Source organism: Heterocephalus glaber, unplaced genomic scaffold (genome assembly GCF_053883595.1).
Source record: "Heterocephalus glaber isolate CG9 unplaced genomic scaffold, H.glaber_assembly_v1.0 deba00001606, whole genome shotgun sequence".
In the NCBI taxonomy this organism is placed as follows: Eukaryota; Metazoa; Chordata; class Mammalia; order Rodentia; family Bathyergidae; genus Heterocephalus; species Heterocephalus glaber.
The window spans coordinates 41,660,304-41,676,023 of NW_028258377.1; the positions used below are offsets into that span (position 1 = coordinate 41,660,304).

General features: G+C 41.3%; 1 long non-coding RNA gene across 2 annotated transcripts in view; it reads right to left on the bottom strand.

The window, feature by feature from the left end:
* Nucleotides 1–15,720, bottom strand: part of LOC110345310 (uncharacterized) — a 49,043-nt gene that overhangs the window by 12,102 nt on the left and 21,221 nt on the right. The window contains exon 4 of one of the 2 annotated variants that reach the window (XR_015444679.1): nt 13,953–14,175. This is a non-coding gene — a long non-coding RNA (uncharacterized LOC110345310). Of the gene's footprint in view, nt 1–13,533; nt 14,176–15,720 lie in introns of those variants that run through there. The other variant, XR_002388559.2, reaches the window with a different exon arrangement.

Genomic DNA, 15,720 nt, shown 5'->3' on the forward strand with positions numbered 1-15,720 from the left:
AAAATGCCATGGCTTGGCTGAAAGTTTTTGTCTCCACCAAAATTCTCATCGAGACTTCATCCCAACAGGAAGACACGTGGCGGGCGACCTGGGGCAGTGGTGCTTGCAAAGCTCTTGGAAGAGGCCCACAGGAAGGACAGGTACACAGGAACTGAACAGAGTGAAGCAAGACTTACACATGGAAAGGCAACGTGAAGGACAGCCACCAGGTGAACTCCAGTGCCTGGACCAGGACCAGGACCAGGACCAGCATCAGTATGGGGGGGGGGGGGGGGTGGAAAAGAAGCAGGGCCAGCCCTTGCCCGAGGTGGTGAACAGGTCGTCCTGGGAGAGGGTCTAACACAAGGGAGGGAGCCAACTAGAGCAGCTAGCCTGCCTACGCCGCCCAACCTAGAGAACCACCCTCTGCTGCCCCTGCGTCCCAACTCCCTTCTGCTGGGAAAGGAAGTGGGGAGTGGGATAGTCACAGTTCAGAGTATTCAGGCAAACTGAAAGCCAGAGAATCATTTGCAGGGCAGTGACTGAGTGAGGACCGGCAGGCCGTCGGGAAAGAGAGAGACCAGGCCCAGTGCAGCCAGCCCCTGAGGGACCCTGGCTCAGTGAGGAGCAGGGCAGAGCAGAGGAGGCAACCAGTGCCAAACAGGGCCGAGCACGCTGAGGCAGGCGCTCTCCAGCACTGCCACAAGCACTGAGCTCCGTGCGTACCGCCAGCCTCTGGCCGCCCAGGACCCTCCCTCACCAGCCCTCGGCTCCACGGCATTTGTGGACTGGATAGAGACATTCTGCGAGGCGCGGACAAGGGTGGAGAGCAGCAGCACACCGGGGGGGGGGGGGGGGGGGGGGGGTGCGGCGAGCTCAGCTGGAGCGGTGTAGAGAGAGCGGGTGTGCAGAGCTGCAGGGACTGTCACAGAAGGAAGGACACGAGACGCGGGGGTCAGGGGAAGAGTGGGTGCGTGCTCAGCACCTGCACCCTGCCACTCCAATTGTAAGAAGGAGGCAAAGACCTCCAACTAGCCGCCGCGCCACAGGAGCACAGCGGAAGCCTAGAGGAGGGCTCCCTGTGGGAAGGTGAGGCTGGCGTGAGAGCTCATCCGGGCGCAGCCCCACTCACTGGTAGGCAAGAGAACCAATCCTAGGAGGACAGCCAGCTCGAGCAACCGGAGACACACCGCTTCCGGGACTCAACCTCAAGAGGAAGCTCTGCCTCCACAACTGCTACAGGTAAAAATCTCAGGGCGGGGGCCCTGTGTGTAGCTCTGCCACCGCCTGCCTCGCAAGCGCAAGGACCCGAATTCGATCCCCGGAACCAGAAAAAAAAAAAAATCTCTCCACTTAGGCCTGGCGTGGTGGCTCACACCTGTCATCCCAGCACTCAGGAGGCTGAAGCAGTAGGATTACTGGGCTACACAGTACGTTCAAGTCCAGCCCAAACAACACAGCAAGTCCCTGTCTCAAAATCTAACAGGAAGAGTAATAAACAAAAGGGAAAAAAGAAAGAAATCTGCATTCCCCAAAAAAGAAAAAAATGCAATGATGGGATTCAGTAAATACTTTTCAGTAATAACTCTCAATGTAAATGGTCTTAACTCCCCAACCAAAAGATGTGCAGGCTGGATCAAAACAAAATCCAACCATATGTTGCCTACAAGAGACACACCTTCTTCACAAAGAAACACACAATGAAAACAAAAGAGCCATACAACAGGAGCCCCAAAGCAAGCAGGACTAGCTATCCTGTTTTTTTTAAAGTGGACTTAGTGGCAGCCTGACTGGAACCTGCTTCTTCTGGCTTGCTCCAGCTTGCGACCAAGACAGGCTTGCGACCAAGACAGCGTGAGGAGGACCCCCCCAGGCATGCCCACCAGCCCCAGCTTGGCCTCGCAGGCGCCTCCAACAACAGGCCTTGCTCCTCCGCCCCACGCCTCTGGCCTTCTGGCTGGGCAGCTACTTCCACACTGCAGAGGCACAGGGGGACATAAAAGCCATTGTCTTGAGCTGCAGAAATGAACAACAGAGAGAGGGCCTCTCTCAGGCTCCCTGATGAAAACTGAAGCCCACTGGAAAAGTGAAGAGAATCTCTGCAAAAAAGGCACACCAGACCAGCGGGCTTGGTAAGTTGGAGGGATCATCAGCTCCCATCAGAACGTGGACTTTCTTCAGGGGAAAGGCAGCTGAAACTGTCAATAGAACCTTGCAGAGATCAACCCTGCAGGAGGACAGGGAGCTCAACTTGGGACTTGCAGCCAGAAATCTGCCAGAATCTCACGGGTCTGGGACTAGCTTACTGAGACTTATTGACTCATAACTACACACTGCTGCCCACATTGTCTATTGTGACAGCAGAGACATACCCTGAAGGAGGCCCTTCATTTTTAAAGGTGATAGATTAATAACTACCACAAATTTACATTCTCTAATGATGTATTTGATGCTATGGTGTTGCTGATCGTATCACTTGGGCTAAGGTGTTGTGATTGATCTAATCAGTTGTCCTTCCTGGTATAATGAAAATGAGACAGCCTCAGAGGCACTAGAGACTCAAAACCTAAAGACCAGCTATATCTGGAAGACACCTCTGAGAAGCAATCATTCCATAAAGGTTCTAAATATATCAACAAAGATACTTACAATAAGCAACTTCAAAATATCAACCCAGGAACTAAACCAAGGACAGTAACAAAAACAAAAATGAGAAGACATTTAAGCAAGTCACAAACTCAGACTTCCATCCCCAAAAAGGCAAATTCTGGGGGAAATGAGGTGGAAAAGTCTGATAATCAACCACCTGGACGCCCTGATCTGACAGCACAGGAAGTAACAAAACAGATGAATGAGGCTCTAGAAAAATTCAAAGCCGAAATAATCTCCCAGGGCCGGGAATTTAGCTCAGTGGTTTTGCCACCTGCTGTGCAAGAGCAAGGACCCCGGTTCGAACTCCGGCACCAAAAAAAAAGACAAAAAGAAATAATCTCCCAGATAACTACCGAGATGGTGAGCAGAGTGAAAGACATGATTAGAGGCTCTAGAATAGAAACTGATTTAAAAAAATAGAAGAGCTCAGAATCATGCTGGAAGCCATGAATGCCCAGCATAAGAAAGAAATGGAATCCATGAAACAGATTCAAACATATATTCAGGAAATTAAAATCTCCACTGAAAGCATGCAGAACAGACTAAGAGAATCTGAAGATAGAATATCAGATATAGAAGACAGGATTGCGGTTAAGGACCATGAAAACAAGAGATTTCTTAAAAATAGTAAGGGACCATGAGAAATCAATTCAGCAGCTGCTAGATGATGCAAAGAAGAATAGCATCACACTGATAGGAGTCCATGAAAAAACAGGAGAAAGTACAATTGACAAAAAAAAAAACTGTTCACAGAAGTAATAGTAGAAAACTTCCCAGACAGAGGTGGAGAATTGGATATACAGATAAGTGAGGCATATAGAACTCCACCTTGCCACGATCAAAAAAAAAAAATCTACACCTATACATATAATAGTCAAGATCCCAGAAACCCAACAGAAGAACAAAATCCTACAGGCAGTTACAGAAAAGAAACAAATCACCTATAAAGGAAAGCCGATCAGAATCATGACAGACTTCTCAACACAAACCCTCAACTCAAGGAGAGCCTGGAGTCAAGTATTTCGAGCCCTAGAAGAAAATAACTTCCAACCTAGCCTGTTCTATCCTGCAACATTATCTTTCAAAATCTATGGGGAAATTAGATACTTCCATGACAAAGAACACCTGAGAAATTTCATGAACACCATACCAGCACTCCAAACAATTCTTAGCAATATCCTAGAAAAAGGCAATGAAGGTCACAACTCCATGAGGCTCAACAGAGGGAAGCCACCAGGCAATGTAAGAAACTAAAGGGAAAGGGGGGAAAAATAAGAAATAAAAGAGCCAACAACAGTAAAACATCATGACAAGGATAAATCAATATCTATCAATTATAACTATCAATGTTAATGGCCTCAACTCACCAATCAAAAGAAGTAGACTGACAGAATGGATTAAGAAGCAAAATATAGCAATATGCTGTATACAAGAAACACACCTAACTCAAAAGGAATTCATAGACTGAAAGTAAAAGGATGGAAAATGGCTCTCCATGCAACAGGAAACCAGAAAAAAGCAGGGGTAGCAATCTTATTTGCAGACAAAGTAGATTTCAAACCAAAACTAATTAAGAGAGACAAAGATGGTCACTACATCCTTGTGAAGAGAACAATCCAAGAGGAAGAGATGACAATCCTAAATATATATGCACCAAATACGAATGCCCCCAACTATACAAAACAAATATTACCGGACATGAAAAACCAAATAAGCACTAATACAACGGTAGTGGGGGATGTCAATACCCCACTATCACAAATAGACAGATCATATAAACAAAAAATTAACAATGAAATTCAAGAACTGAATCAAGCTATTGAACAAACGGACTTAATAGATGTTTACAGAGTGTTCCACCCCACAAAATCAGAACACACATTCTTTTCGGCTGCACACGGGTCATTCTCCAAAATAGACCACATGCTAGCTCATAGGACATGTCTAAGTCAATGTAAAAGAACTGAAGTTACCCCCTGTATATTACCAGACCACAGTCCAATAAAATTGGAGATCAATAACATGAGAAATTACAAAACTCCCTCAAACACCTGGAAATTGAATAACACCCTCCTGAACAACCAATGGGTCACAGAAGAAATTAAAGAAGAAATTAGACAGTTTCTACAAGTAAATGAAAATGCCACTACAACATAAAGGAATCTATGGGACACAATGAAAGCAGTTCTTCACAGGAAATTCACAGCAGTGAATGCCCATATTAGGGAAACAGAGAAAACTCAGATAAATAACCTAATGCAGAACCTCAAGCTCCTAGAAAAAGAAGAGCATAACAAATCCAAAGCTCATACAAGAGAGGAAATTATAAAGATCAGGGCAGAAATCAATGCCATGGAGACTAAGAGAACGATACCAAAAAAATCAATGAATCAAAGAGTCGGTTTCTTGAAAGAATAAATAAAATCGATAAACCTTTAGCCAACCTTATCAAAAAAAGGAAAGAAAAGGCACAAATACATGCAATTAAGAATGAAAAAGGTGAAGTCACAACAGATCCAACAGAAATCCAGAGGATCATCAATACCTACTTCGAAGACCTCCACTCCAATAAAGTGGAAAACACAGAAGAAATAGACAGATTCCTAGATACATATGAATTGCCAAAGTTAAACGAAGAAGACACAGAAATTCTAAACACCCCAATTACAATGAGTGAAAATGAAAATGTAATAAAATATTTACCAAAAAAGAAAACCCCAGCTCCTGATGGTTTCACTGCTGAATTCTACAAAACATTAAAAGAACTATTGCCATTATTCTTTAAACACTCATCAAGAAAATTGAAAGGGAAGCAAGGCTCCCAAATTCATTCCTGGAAGCAAGCGTTACTTTGATTCTAAAACCAGGGAAAGGCCCAACCCAAAAAGAGAACTACAGACCAATCTCCCTAATGAACATAGATGCAAAAATCCTCAACAACATACTGGCAAACAGAATACAGAGGGACATCAAGAAGATCATACACCCTGACCAAGTCGGATTTATCCCAGGGATGCAAGGATGGTTCAATATTCATAAATCAATAAATGTAATACACTATAGTAACAGAGTCAAGGACAAAAACCATATCATCATCTCAATAGATGCAGAAAAGGCATTTGACAAAATCCAACACCCATTCATGATAAAAACGCTACAGAAAATTGGAATAGAAGGTCTTTATCTCAACCTGATTAAGGCTATTTATGAAAAACCAACAGCCAACATCATACTAAATGGTCAAAAACTGAAAACTTTCATGCTAAAATCAGGAACAAGACAAGGATGCCCACTATCACTACTCCTGGAAACGTTACCCACAGCAATTAGAAACGAGAAAGAAATAAAAGGAATAAAGATAGGAAAGGGAGAAGTTAAACTGTCATTGTTTGATATGATACTTTACATAGAAGACCCAAAATAACTCGGTGAAAAGACTTCCAGACTTAATTGACAGATTCAGTAGAGTAGCTGGATATAAGGTCCACACTCAAAAAACAATAGCCTTCTTATACATAAATAGCAGACTCACTGAGAGAGAAATTAGGGAAACAATTCCTTTTACAATAGCATCTAAAAAAATGAAATATCTAGGAATTAACCTAACAAAGGAAGCAAGAGACCTCTACACTGAAAACTACAGCACCCTGAGAAAGGAGATCAAGGAGGAAATAAGAAAATGGAAAGACATCCCTTGTTCCTGGGTAGGGAGAACCAATATAGTGAAAATGGCCATACTTCCAAAACTACTATATAGATTTAATGCAATGCCGATTGAAATTCCAACAATATACTTCACAGAACTAGAGAAAACATTCCAAAAATTCATTTGGAACCAGAAGAGAGTTAGAACAGCAAAAGCAATTCTGTGGCCGGGGGTATCACAATCCCCAACTTGAAACTATACTACAAAGCTACTGTGATAAAAACACCATGGTGGGCTGGGGATTTAGCTCAGTGGTTTTGCTGCCTGCTGTGCAAGTGCAAGGACCCGAGTTCAATCCCCAGTACTAAAAAACAAACAAACAAACAAAAAACCCAGCATGATAGTGGCAAAGAAACAGACCCGAGGATCAGTGGAATAGATTAGAAGATGCAGAAACAACTTCAGTCATACTCAGACACCTCGTCTTTGACAAAGGAGTCAACCACCCTCATTAGAGGAAAGATAGCCTATTTAATAAATGGTGTTGGAAAAACTGGACTTCAACCTGCCAAAGATTAAAACTAGACCCATACCTATCACCATGTACTAAACTAAGATCAAAGTGAATTAAAGATCTAAATATTGAGACAGAAACACTAAACTTGCTGGAAGATAAGTTAGGTAGAACTCTTGAAGACATTGGTATAGGAAAAGACTTTATGAACAAAACCTCAGTAGCACGGGAACTAGCACAAAGAATCAACAACTGGGATCTCATCTTATTAAAAAGCTTCTGCACTGCAAGGGAAACCACCAACAGAGCTAAGAGACAACCTACAATGTGGGAAAAAAATTTTAGCAGCTGTCCCTCAGACAAAGGACTACTATCTAGAATATATAAAGAATTGAAAAAAATCAGACCCCCCAACTTCAAAGACCCAATTCCAAAATGGGCATCTGAAATGAACAGACATTTCTCAGACAAAGAAGTAAAAGCAGCAAATAAACGTAGGAAAAAATGTTCAACATCACTGGTCATTCAAGAGATGCAGATGAAAACAACGCTGAGATTCCACCTCACCCCACAAAGAATGGCTGCTATCAAGAAATCATCCAATAACAAATGCTGGTGGGGCTGTGGGGAAAGAGGAACCCTGCTCCATTGCTGGTGGGAGTGCAGACTGGTGCAACCACTGTGGAAATCAGTATGGAGATACCTCAGAGAACTAGGACTGGAGGTCCCATTTGACCCAGCTATTGCCCTGCTGGAGATCTTCCCAAAAGAATTAAAAGAGTCATACCACAGTGATATATGTGCACCCATGTTCACAGCGGCACAGTTTGTAATAGCTAATACTTGGAAACAGCCCAAGTGCCCATCAACTGAAGAATGGATGAAGATGATGTGGTTTTCTTTATAAAATGGAGTACCACTCAGTCATAAAGAACGAGAAACTAGAGACATTTATAGCTAAATGGATGCATATTGCAAGGACTCGAGTTCGATCCCCAGTACCAAAAAATAAAATGAGTCCTAAATGGATGCATATTGAGGCCATACTCTTAAGTGAAATAAACAGGACACACATGTGTAAATACCAAATAGTTTCTCTAGCGTGAGAAACTCAATGTGTAAATAAAGATTAAAACGAATAATTGATAATTTGAAATAGGGAGAAAAGGTCCAAAGGGGTAGGGGAAGTGGGAAGGGAAGACGAAAAGAAAGAAGGGAAATGAAAAATTATGAGAAAAGAAAAAAATGGAAACAAAGTCTATGTAAATAGGGAAGGGTGGAGGGGGGAAAGGGTGCACAGGAAATGGGGAAAACATAAGAACCAAGATACATCATGTGCAGGTACAAGCACCCAATGATAAATGTAAAAGGGCCGGGGATTTAGCTCAGTGGTTTCGCCACCTGCTGTGCAAGTGCAAGGACCTGAGTTCAATCCCTGGTACCTAATAAATAAATAAATAAATAAATAACTGTAAACTCATTGTATAACTAAAATGTACCAATAAAAGAATTTAAGCAAAAAAGAAAAAGAAAAATATATTCTCTTAAATTATCAATGGGTCATAGGAGAAATTAGAGAAGAAATTTTAAAGTTCCTAGAATCAAATGACAACAGGGCAACACAACATGCCAATACCTATGAGACACAGTAAAAGCAGTTCTATGAGGCAAATTTGTAGCTGTGAATGTCCCCATCAGAAAAATAGAGGGCCGGGGATTTATCTCAGTGGTTCCACCGCCTGGCCAGCAAGCACAAGGTCCTGAGTTCGATTCCTGGTACCAAAAACAAAACAAAAAACAAATAAGTAAATAAATAAAGATGTTTTAAAAAAAGAAAAATAGAGTGATCCCAAATAAACAATTTAATGATGCATCTCAAGGTCCTAGAAAATCAAGAGCAACCCAAATCCAAAACTTCTAGAAAGAAAGAAATGATAAAGATCAAAGAAGAAATTAATAAAATTGAGACCAAAAAATGCAAATGATCGATGAATCAAAGATTTGGTTCCTTGAAAGGATAAACAAGATTGATAAACCCTTAGCCAAACCTACCACAAGAAGGAAAGAAAAGAGCCTGGGCTACATAGTGAGCTCAAGGCCAGCCTAAACTACACAGCAAAACCCTGTTTCACAAAAGCAAAAACAAAAACCTGTACCGACTGAGAAAATCTTAGGACCCAGTGGATTCACTGCCACATTTTTCCAGAATTTAAGGGAAGAACTAACATCAAGACTCCTTAAACCCTTCCATGAAATTGAAAGGGAAAGAGTACTTCCAAACTTATTCCTGGAAGCCAGCATTACCCTGATTCCAAAACCAGACAAGGACCCAACTGAAAAAGAAAACTACAAGCTAATCTCTCTAATGAACACAGATGCAAAAGTCCTCAACAGGATACTGGCCAATAATGCAAGAAATCATTTAAAAGATCATGACAATGTTTGCTTTATTTCAGGGGTGCAAAAATAGTTCAACACATGTAAATCAACAAACAGAAACAGAAGTAAGAATAAAAATAACATGATCATCTCAATAGATGTGGAAAAAGCCTTTGACAAAATCCAACATCCATTCATAAAAACCTTGATGAAAATAGGCATAGAAAGATCTCACCTTAAACTGATGAAAAGTCATTTTGACATACCCACTGCCAGAATCATACTAATTGGGGAAAAACTGAAATCATTTCCTCTATAATCAGGATAAGGAAAAGGTGTCCACTGTCACCTGTTTAATACAGTACTTGAAACTTTAGCCAGAGCAATCAGGCAAGAGAAATAAACAAAAGAGATTTGAATAGGGAAAGAGGGAGTCAAACTGTCCTTATCTGTGGATGACATGATCCTTACATAGAAGATTCAAATACTCTGCCAGAAGACTCTTGGAACCAATAAACAAATTCAGCAAAGTGGCAAGATACAAAGTCAACACACAAAAATTAATAGCATTCTTGTGCACTGACAATAACTTCAAAAAAACCAAATACCAACCAAGGAAATGAAAGACCTTTATGACAAAAACTATAGTGCTCTGGGAAAAATGAAAAGATAACCCCTGTTCTTCGATAGGTTGAAACAATATTGTCAAAATGGTCAGAATTATCAAAAATGATATACAGATTTAAGCAATTCCAATCAAAATACCACAAAAATTTTCACAGAACTAGAAAACCAATTCTAAAACTTATGTGGAACCAGAAAAAACCCAGAATAACCAAGGCAATCCTGAGCAACAAGAACAAAGCAGGGGAGGCATCACAATCCTGGACTTCAGATGTGCTACAAAGCTACCATAATAAAATAGAGCATTGTACTGACACAAAAGCAAACATATTGAGCAAAGTAATACAATAGAGGATGCAGAAACTACTCCAAACACCTTCAGCCATCTGATTTTTGACAAAGGGGACAATAAAATGTGCTGGAGAAAAGAGAGCCTCTTTAAAGACTTGTGCTGGGAAAACTGGTTATCCACATACAGAAAAGTGAATCTAGACCCATATCTCTCTGTACTAAAATCAAATCAAAATGGATCTAAGACCTAGATATAAAATCAGAAATACTGTATCTGCTGGAATTTTTTAAAGTGATAAAATTCTTTCTTTTTTTTTTTTTTTGGCACCGTGATCGGACTCTGGTCTTTCCACTTTCCGGGGAGGTGGCAGAACCTAAAAATCATAACATTCTTGAAGAGGTAGGCACACAAAAGGATTTCCTGAACAGAACCCTGATTGCACAGGATATAATGCCAAGAATTAACAAATAGGATTGTGTCAGATTAAAAAGTTCCTGCACAGCAAAGGAAACAACCAACAGAGTGGAGACAACCTACAGAATGAGATAAGTTTTTCCAGCTACTTCTCAGACAGAGGACTAATACCTAGAATATAAAGAACACAAAACAATTAAGACACCCAAAAATAAAAGACCCAATCAAAAGATGGGCAAGTGAAATGAATAGACATTTCTCAAAAGAAGGACAAATAGCCAATTAGCACATGAAAGAATGTTTAGCACATGAAAGAATGTTCAGCACCTTCTGCCATTAGAGAAATGCAAATCAAAACAATACTGAAGGAATGGGCCGGGGATTTAGCTCAGTGGCACTGCACCTGCCTCAAAGGAGCAAGGTCCTGAGTTCAATCCCCGGTAACAACAACAAAAAAAATGCAATGTCACATTTCCATGAAATCCTCAAAAGGAGGCAAAAGCAAGTGTCATTGGATAGGTTCCTTGTTAAAGATGCACAAAAAGAAAGATTCTGGGCCGACGTGGGGCTGGGGATATACCACAGTGGCGCCATACCTGCCTGGCAAGCACAAGGTCCTGAGTTTGATTCCCAGTGGAGGAGGAAGAAGGAGGAGGAGGAGGAAGAGGAAGAGGAGGAAGAAGAAGAGGAAGCGGAAAAGGAGGAGGAAGAGAAAGAGGAAGAAGACGAAAAGGAGGAAGAGGAGGAAGAAGATTCTATTGAGCCAACAGATACCAGTGATTCCACTAGTGATAGTGAAAGTCATCCTATACAATAACCCTCCTCTCTCTTGTCTCCCTTATACGAGCCACAAAGGTTTTCAAAGGGAAGAGCAAGTTAATTTGTTTATTTCTCTTCATAGTTTGTATTTTCTTTTTTATTTTGTATTGTTATAGTATTGTAATTATTTTATATGAATATTTTTGGGTTGTGAAATGAATCATCTGAGTTTCCATTATTTCTCATGGGAAAATTTCCTTTGGTATACAAGTGCTTTGGGCTGCAAGCATGTTTCTGGAACAAATCATGCTCACAAACCAAGGTTTTACTGTGCTGTGTATTACAAACATTACTTTGTTTTAATTGGCAAAAAAAATCTATAAAAAAGAAACTTGATCCAAACAGCATTGGGAGGTGGGCTTTTAGGAAATGATTGTCTGCCCTCCTGAATGGGATTCGGTGCCATCATAAAGGGCTGGCTCAAGGGAGTTTGCCCCTCTTGGCCCCTGCCCTCCCTGTTGGCCCCTTCTGCCCTGAGGACACAGTGTCCTTCCCCTCCAGAAGGTGCAGCAATGAAGGGCCACCTCTGAAGAAGGGGACAGGCAGTCCTCACCAGACATCCACCTGCTGGATCCTCAGCCTCCCCAACTGCATGGAATAAATTTCTGCTCTTTATAAATCACCTAGTCTCTGGAGTTTTGTTGTAGCAGCACAAAGACATAACAAAGATACAAATTAAAACGACACTGACATTAACATCTCAGCCACTGTATTAACAAAGCTCCACAAACGTGAGCAGACACTGTGTGACGAGGCTGTAGCTTGAGCAGCAGGAACTGGCTGCCCTCAGGGAGCTGCAGGACGTTCACCCTCCCAGAAAACACCCGCAAATCCACACAGACACTCAGGCCCGTCAATGCAGAGGGTGAGTGTGGGAGCCACAGTGGAAGGGTTTCCAGGAGAAAAAGTCACTAATGTCAGCAGAGCTCCTCAGATGCGGAGAGAAATGCAGGAAGCAGGTGCCAAGTCAAACATCTTAACACCCTCTCTTGGAAACCAAGCAGAAAAGATAGGCACATATCCAAAGGCCTGGGTAGTGAGAGAGACACATATTCATATTCCACAGTCAACAGAGGATCATACCATTTTAAGCACACTCAGATCATTTACAAGAATTAAACGAGAGGTGGATGTGGTGGCATATGGTATCCCAGCCCTTGGGAGGCTGACTCAGGAGGATCACTGTGCGTTCCAGGCAAGCCTGGACTACATAGTGAGACCCTGACTCAAAAAAACAAAAACAAAAACAAACAATAAAAAAAGAATTAAACATGTTGCTCCTTAAAGGAAGTTTTAATAATTCCAAAAATATCAATATTATACTATATTCTCCAACCATAGTGGGAAGGAAGAAGAAAGCAAAGGAGGGAAGAAGAGAAAGAGAGACAGAAGGGAAAAAATGAGACAAAAAAAAAAAACATTACTAGAAAGCAAGCCAGGCACAGTGGTGGATGCCTGTAATCCCGGCTCTCTGGAAGCTGAGGCAGGAGGATCACAAGTTCAAGGCTAGTGTGGGCAACTTAATGACTCTAAAAATAAAAAGGCCTGGGTGTGGTGGTACTTAAACCCAGCACTCAGAAGGCTGAGGCAGAAGGAGCGCCACAAGTTCAAGGCCAGCCTGGGCTACATAGTGAGTTCAAGCCTACCCTGAACTACACAGCAAGACTCTGTCTCAAAAATAAATAAATAAGTAAAATAGAAAAGAATATAAAATAAAATAAAAAGGGCTGGGGATGTACCTCAATGCAAAGGCCCTGGGTTCAATCCCCAGAACTGGAAAAACACGTAAATAATGTATTTCTAAAAAGCTCTCAGTAGTGGGCCGGGAATTTAGCTCAGTGGTTCCTCCACCTGCCTCGCAAGTGCAAGGTCCCGAGTATGATCCCTGGTACTGAAAAAAAAAAAAAAAACAACTCTTAGTAGAAAATAAATTATGAAATATTTAAAACTGAGCCATACATGTAAAATTTTGTGGGACTCAACTAACACAGTACTTCAAGGAAAATGTATACCCTAAATGCATTTATCAGGAAATAAAAAATGTTAAAGATAAATGAGTGAAACATTAAACTCAGTTAAGATAAAAACAGACCAAAAAAAAAAAAAAAAAACCAGACCAAAATCCAAAGACATGAGGAATATAATAAAAAGATAATAGAAAAGATGAGTAAAGTCAATAGATACTTATAAATATAAACTGCTAATGGCTTTAAAGCTAAATAAAATAGAAATCCACAGGCAAAATTTATAATACCAAAATTTCACAAGAAAGACAGTTTGAACAGATCAATAATTTTTTTAATTGAAATAAATTTCCTACCCAACATCAGACCAACACAACAGGGCTGGCTCTGCCCTGGTTATTTGGACATTTTGGTCTTGGTGGTGCTGGGAATCAGACCCAGGTCCCACAACGCGAAAGCAGGCATGTGATGCCCCCAGCTGCACCTCATCCAGCCCAATGCCGTCCCAGTCTGCCCACCCTGCAGGGAGAACTGGCTCTCTCTGTGCCACTCACTGTACAGGGACCACTCACCCCTGAGCACCTGAGCCCTTGAAACTTGGCCAGAATGACTGGGGAACCGGGTTTTGTACTTGGTTTTAATTAAATGTACATCAGAACCTTGACTTACGAGTACTCAATTCATTCGCCAGGGCTGGTTGTAAGTCAAGTTGGTCAACTGAAGACTCAGGCCCCTCTCCGCAGCCTTCAAAGTCTCTCCCCTGTGTACAGGCAGATCTCAGTGTCCTTAGAGAGAAAGGACTACACTGGCCCAGGATATTTCGCAGAGAACCCCATACAGGAAAGGATGCTGTCATGCTCCTTCCAGAACTCTTCACCAGATAAACCTGCATCTGAGAAGCATAAATGGGAGGCATTCAGGTCATGACTTAACTTTGGTCATAAGTTAAAACTAAAATCCCGGTCATAATCCACGTTGTTCCTATGTTAGGCTGGTCATAACTTGAACATCCACTGTAATTGCACTGGAAATGTTTCAGCACTGACTAAATCTACTCCATTGTGAAGTCCTTTTCTAACGTGAAGTAGAACACCACTTGTAGTCATTCTGTTAGTTTTGATAAATGCACAGAATCATAAAAGCAAACCACCATCAGAAAATAAAGCTAATCTCTCACCCCAAAATTTCCCTCACAGTTTTCTTTTTCCGGCCTTTCTCCATGCTCACGCCTGGCAAGCACTGACCGGCTCTCCATCCCTGTCACTTTTCCTTCTCCAGAATACCACATAAACGGAACCTATTAGGACACTTTCACAACTGTTCCAAAACTTTTCCAACCTTTTCAACACTTTTCCAACTTCAAATTTTATTAAATTTAAATACAAATCATGTATTTCTCATGAAAATCTAGTGCCTGATTTGAGTAGTGCTATTATTACAAAATATACACCAGTACAAAAAGGTACAAAAGAGGTAAAATATTTCATTCATAAGCTTTATGTTAATAACTTGCAGAAAGAAAAAAAGTGAAAACAGATGGAAAAATGGAAACAAAGCTTTTGTGCACAGGGAGGGGAAGGGGCTTGAGGGGGGAATGGGATAAAATAAAATTTATTTTAAAAATTAAAAAGTAACACAGAAATGATAATGTGAACGAATTTTATTTCAAGGATATTTGATACACAATCTCTAATGTTAAAAGCAGGGCTGGCTTCTTTATTGGCACGATTGTGGTATATAATGAACACACGGTGAGGACGTGGTACTGCACGTAAGTATCTCAGTCCTTGACTTCCCATCCCTTCTCGCCCTCCCTCCCTCCGCCCCACGTCTCCCTCCCATCTGCAGGAGGTCTACTTCCCTGTTTCCTGTCATCTTTCATTTTGCTCTTTAAATTATTTATACTTTGGGTTTCTCATGTAAGAGAAATGGTTACAACCTTTTGTGTCTGACCATTATTATTATTATTATTATTGTATTATGGTTTCAAGGTGCATCCATCTTCCTACAAGTGACTCAAATTTATCCTTCTTTATGGCAGAGTAGTACTCCATCGTGTATAAATACCATGTGTTCCTTATCCATTCATCTGTTGATGAGCATACAGGTCATTTCCAAGATTAAGCTTTTTGTTTTGTTTTGTTTTGTTTTTTTGTACCGGGGGACTGAACTCAGGACCTTGAGCTTGCGAGGCAGGCACTGGAACCATTGAGCTAAATCCCCAGTCCCTTTTGTTTTGTTTTTGAGACAAAGTCTTGCTCTGTACTTCAAGCTGGCCCTGAAATCACTATTTAGTCCAGGCTGGACTCAAACTCTCAGCAATCCTCCTGCCTCTGCTTCCTGAGTGCTGCGATTACAGGCATGTACCACCAAACCTAACTACCATGCATTTTTATCACTGTAGATTTGTAATATAACCTGAAGTCTGGGACTGTGA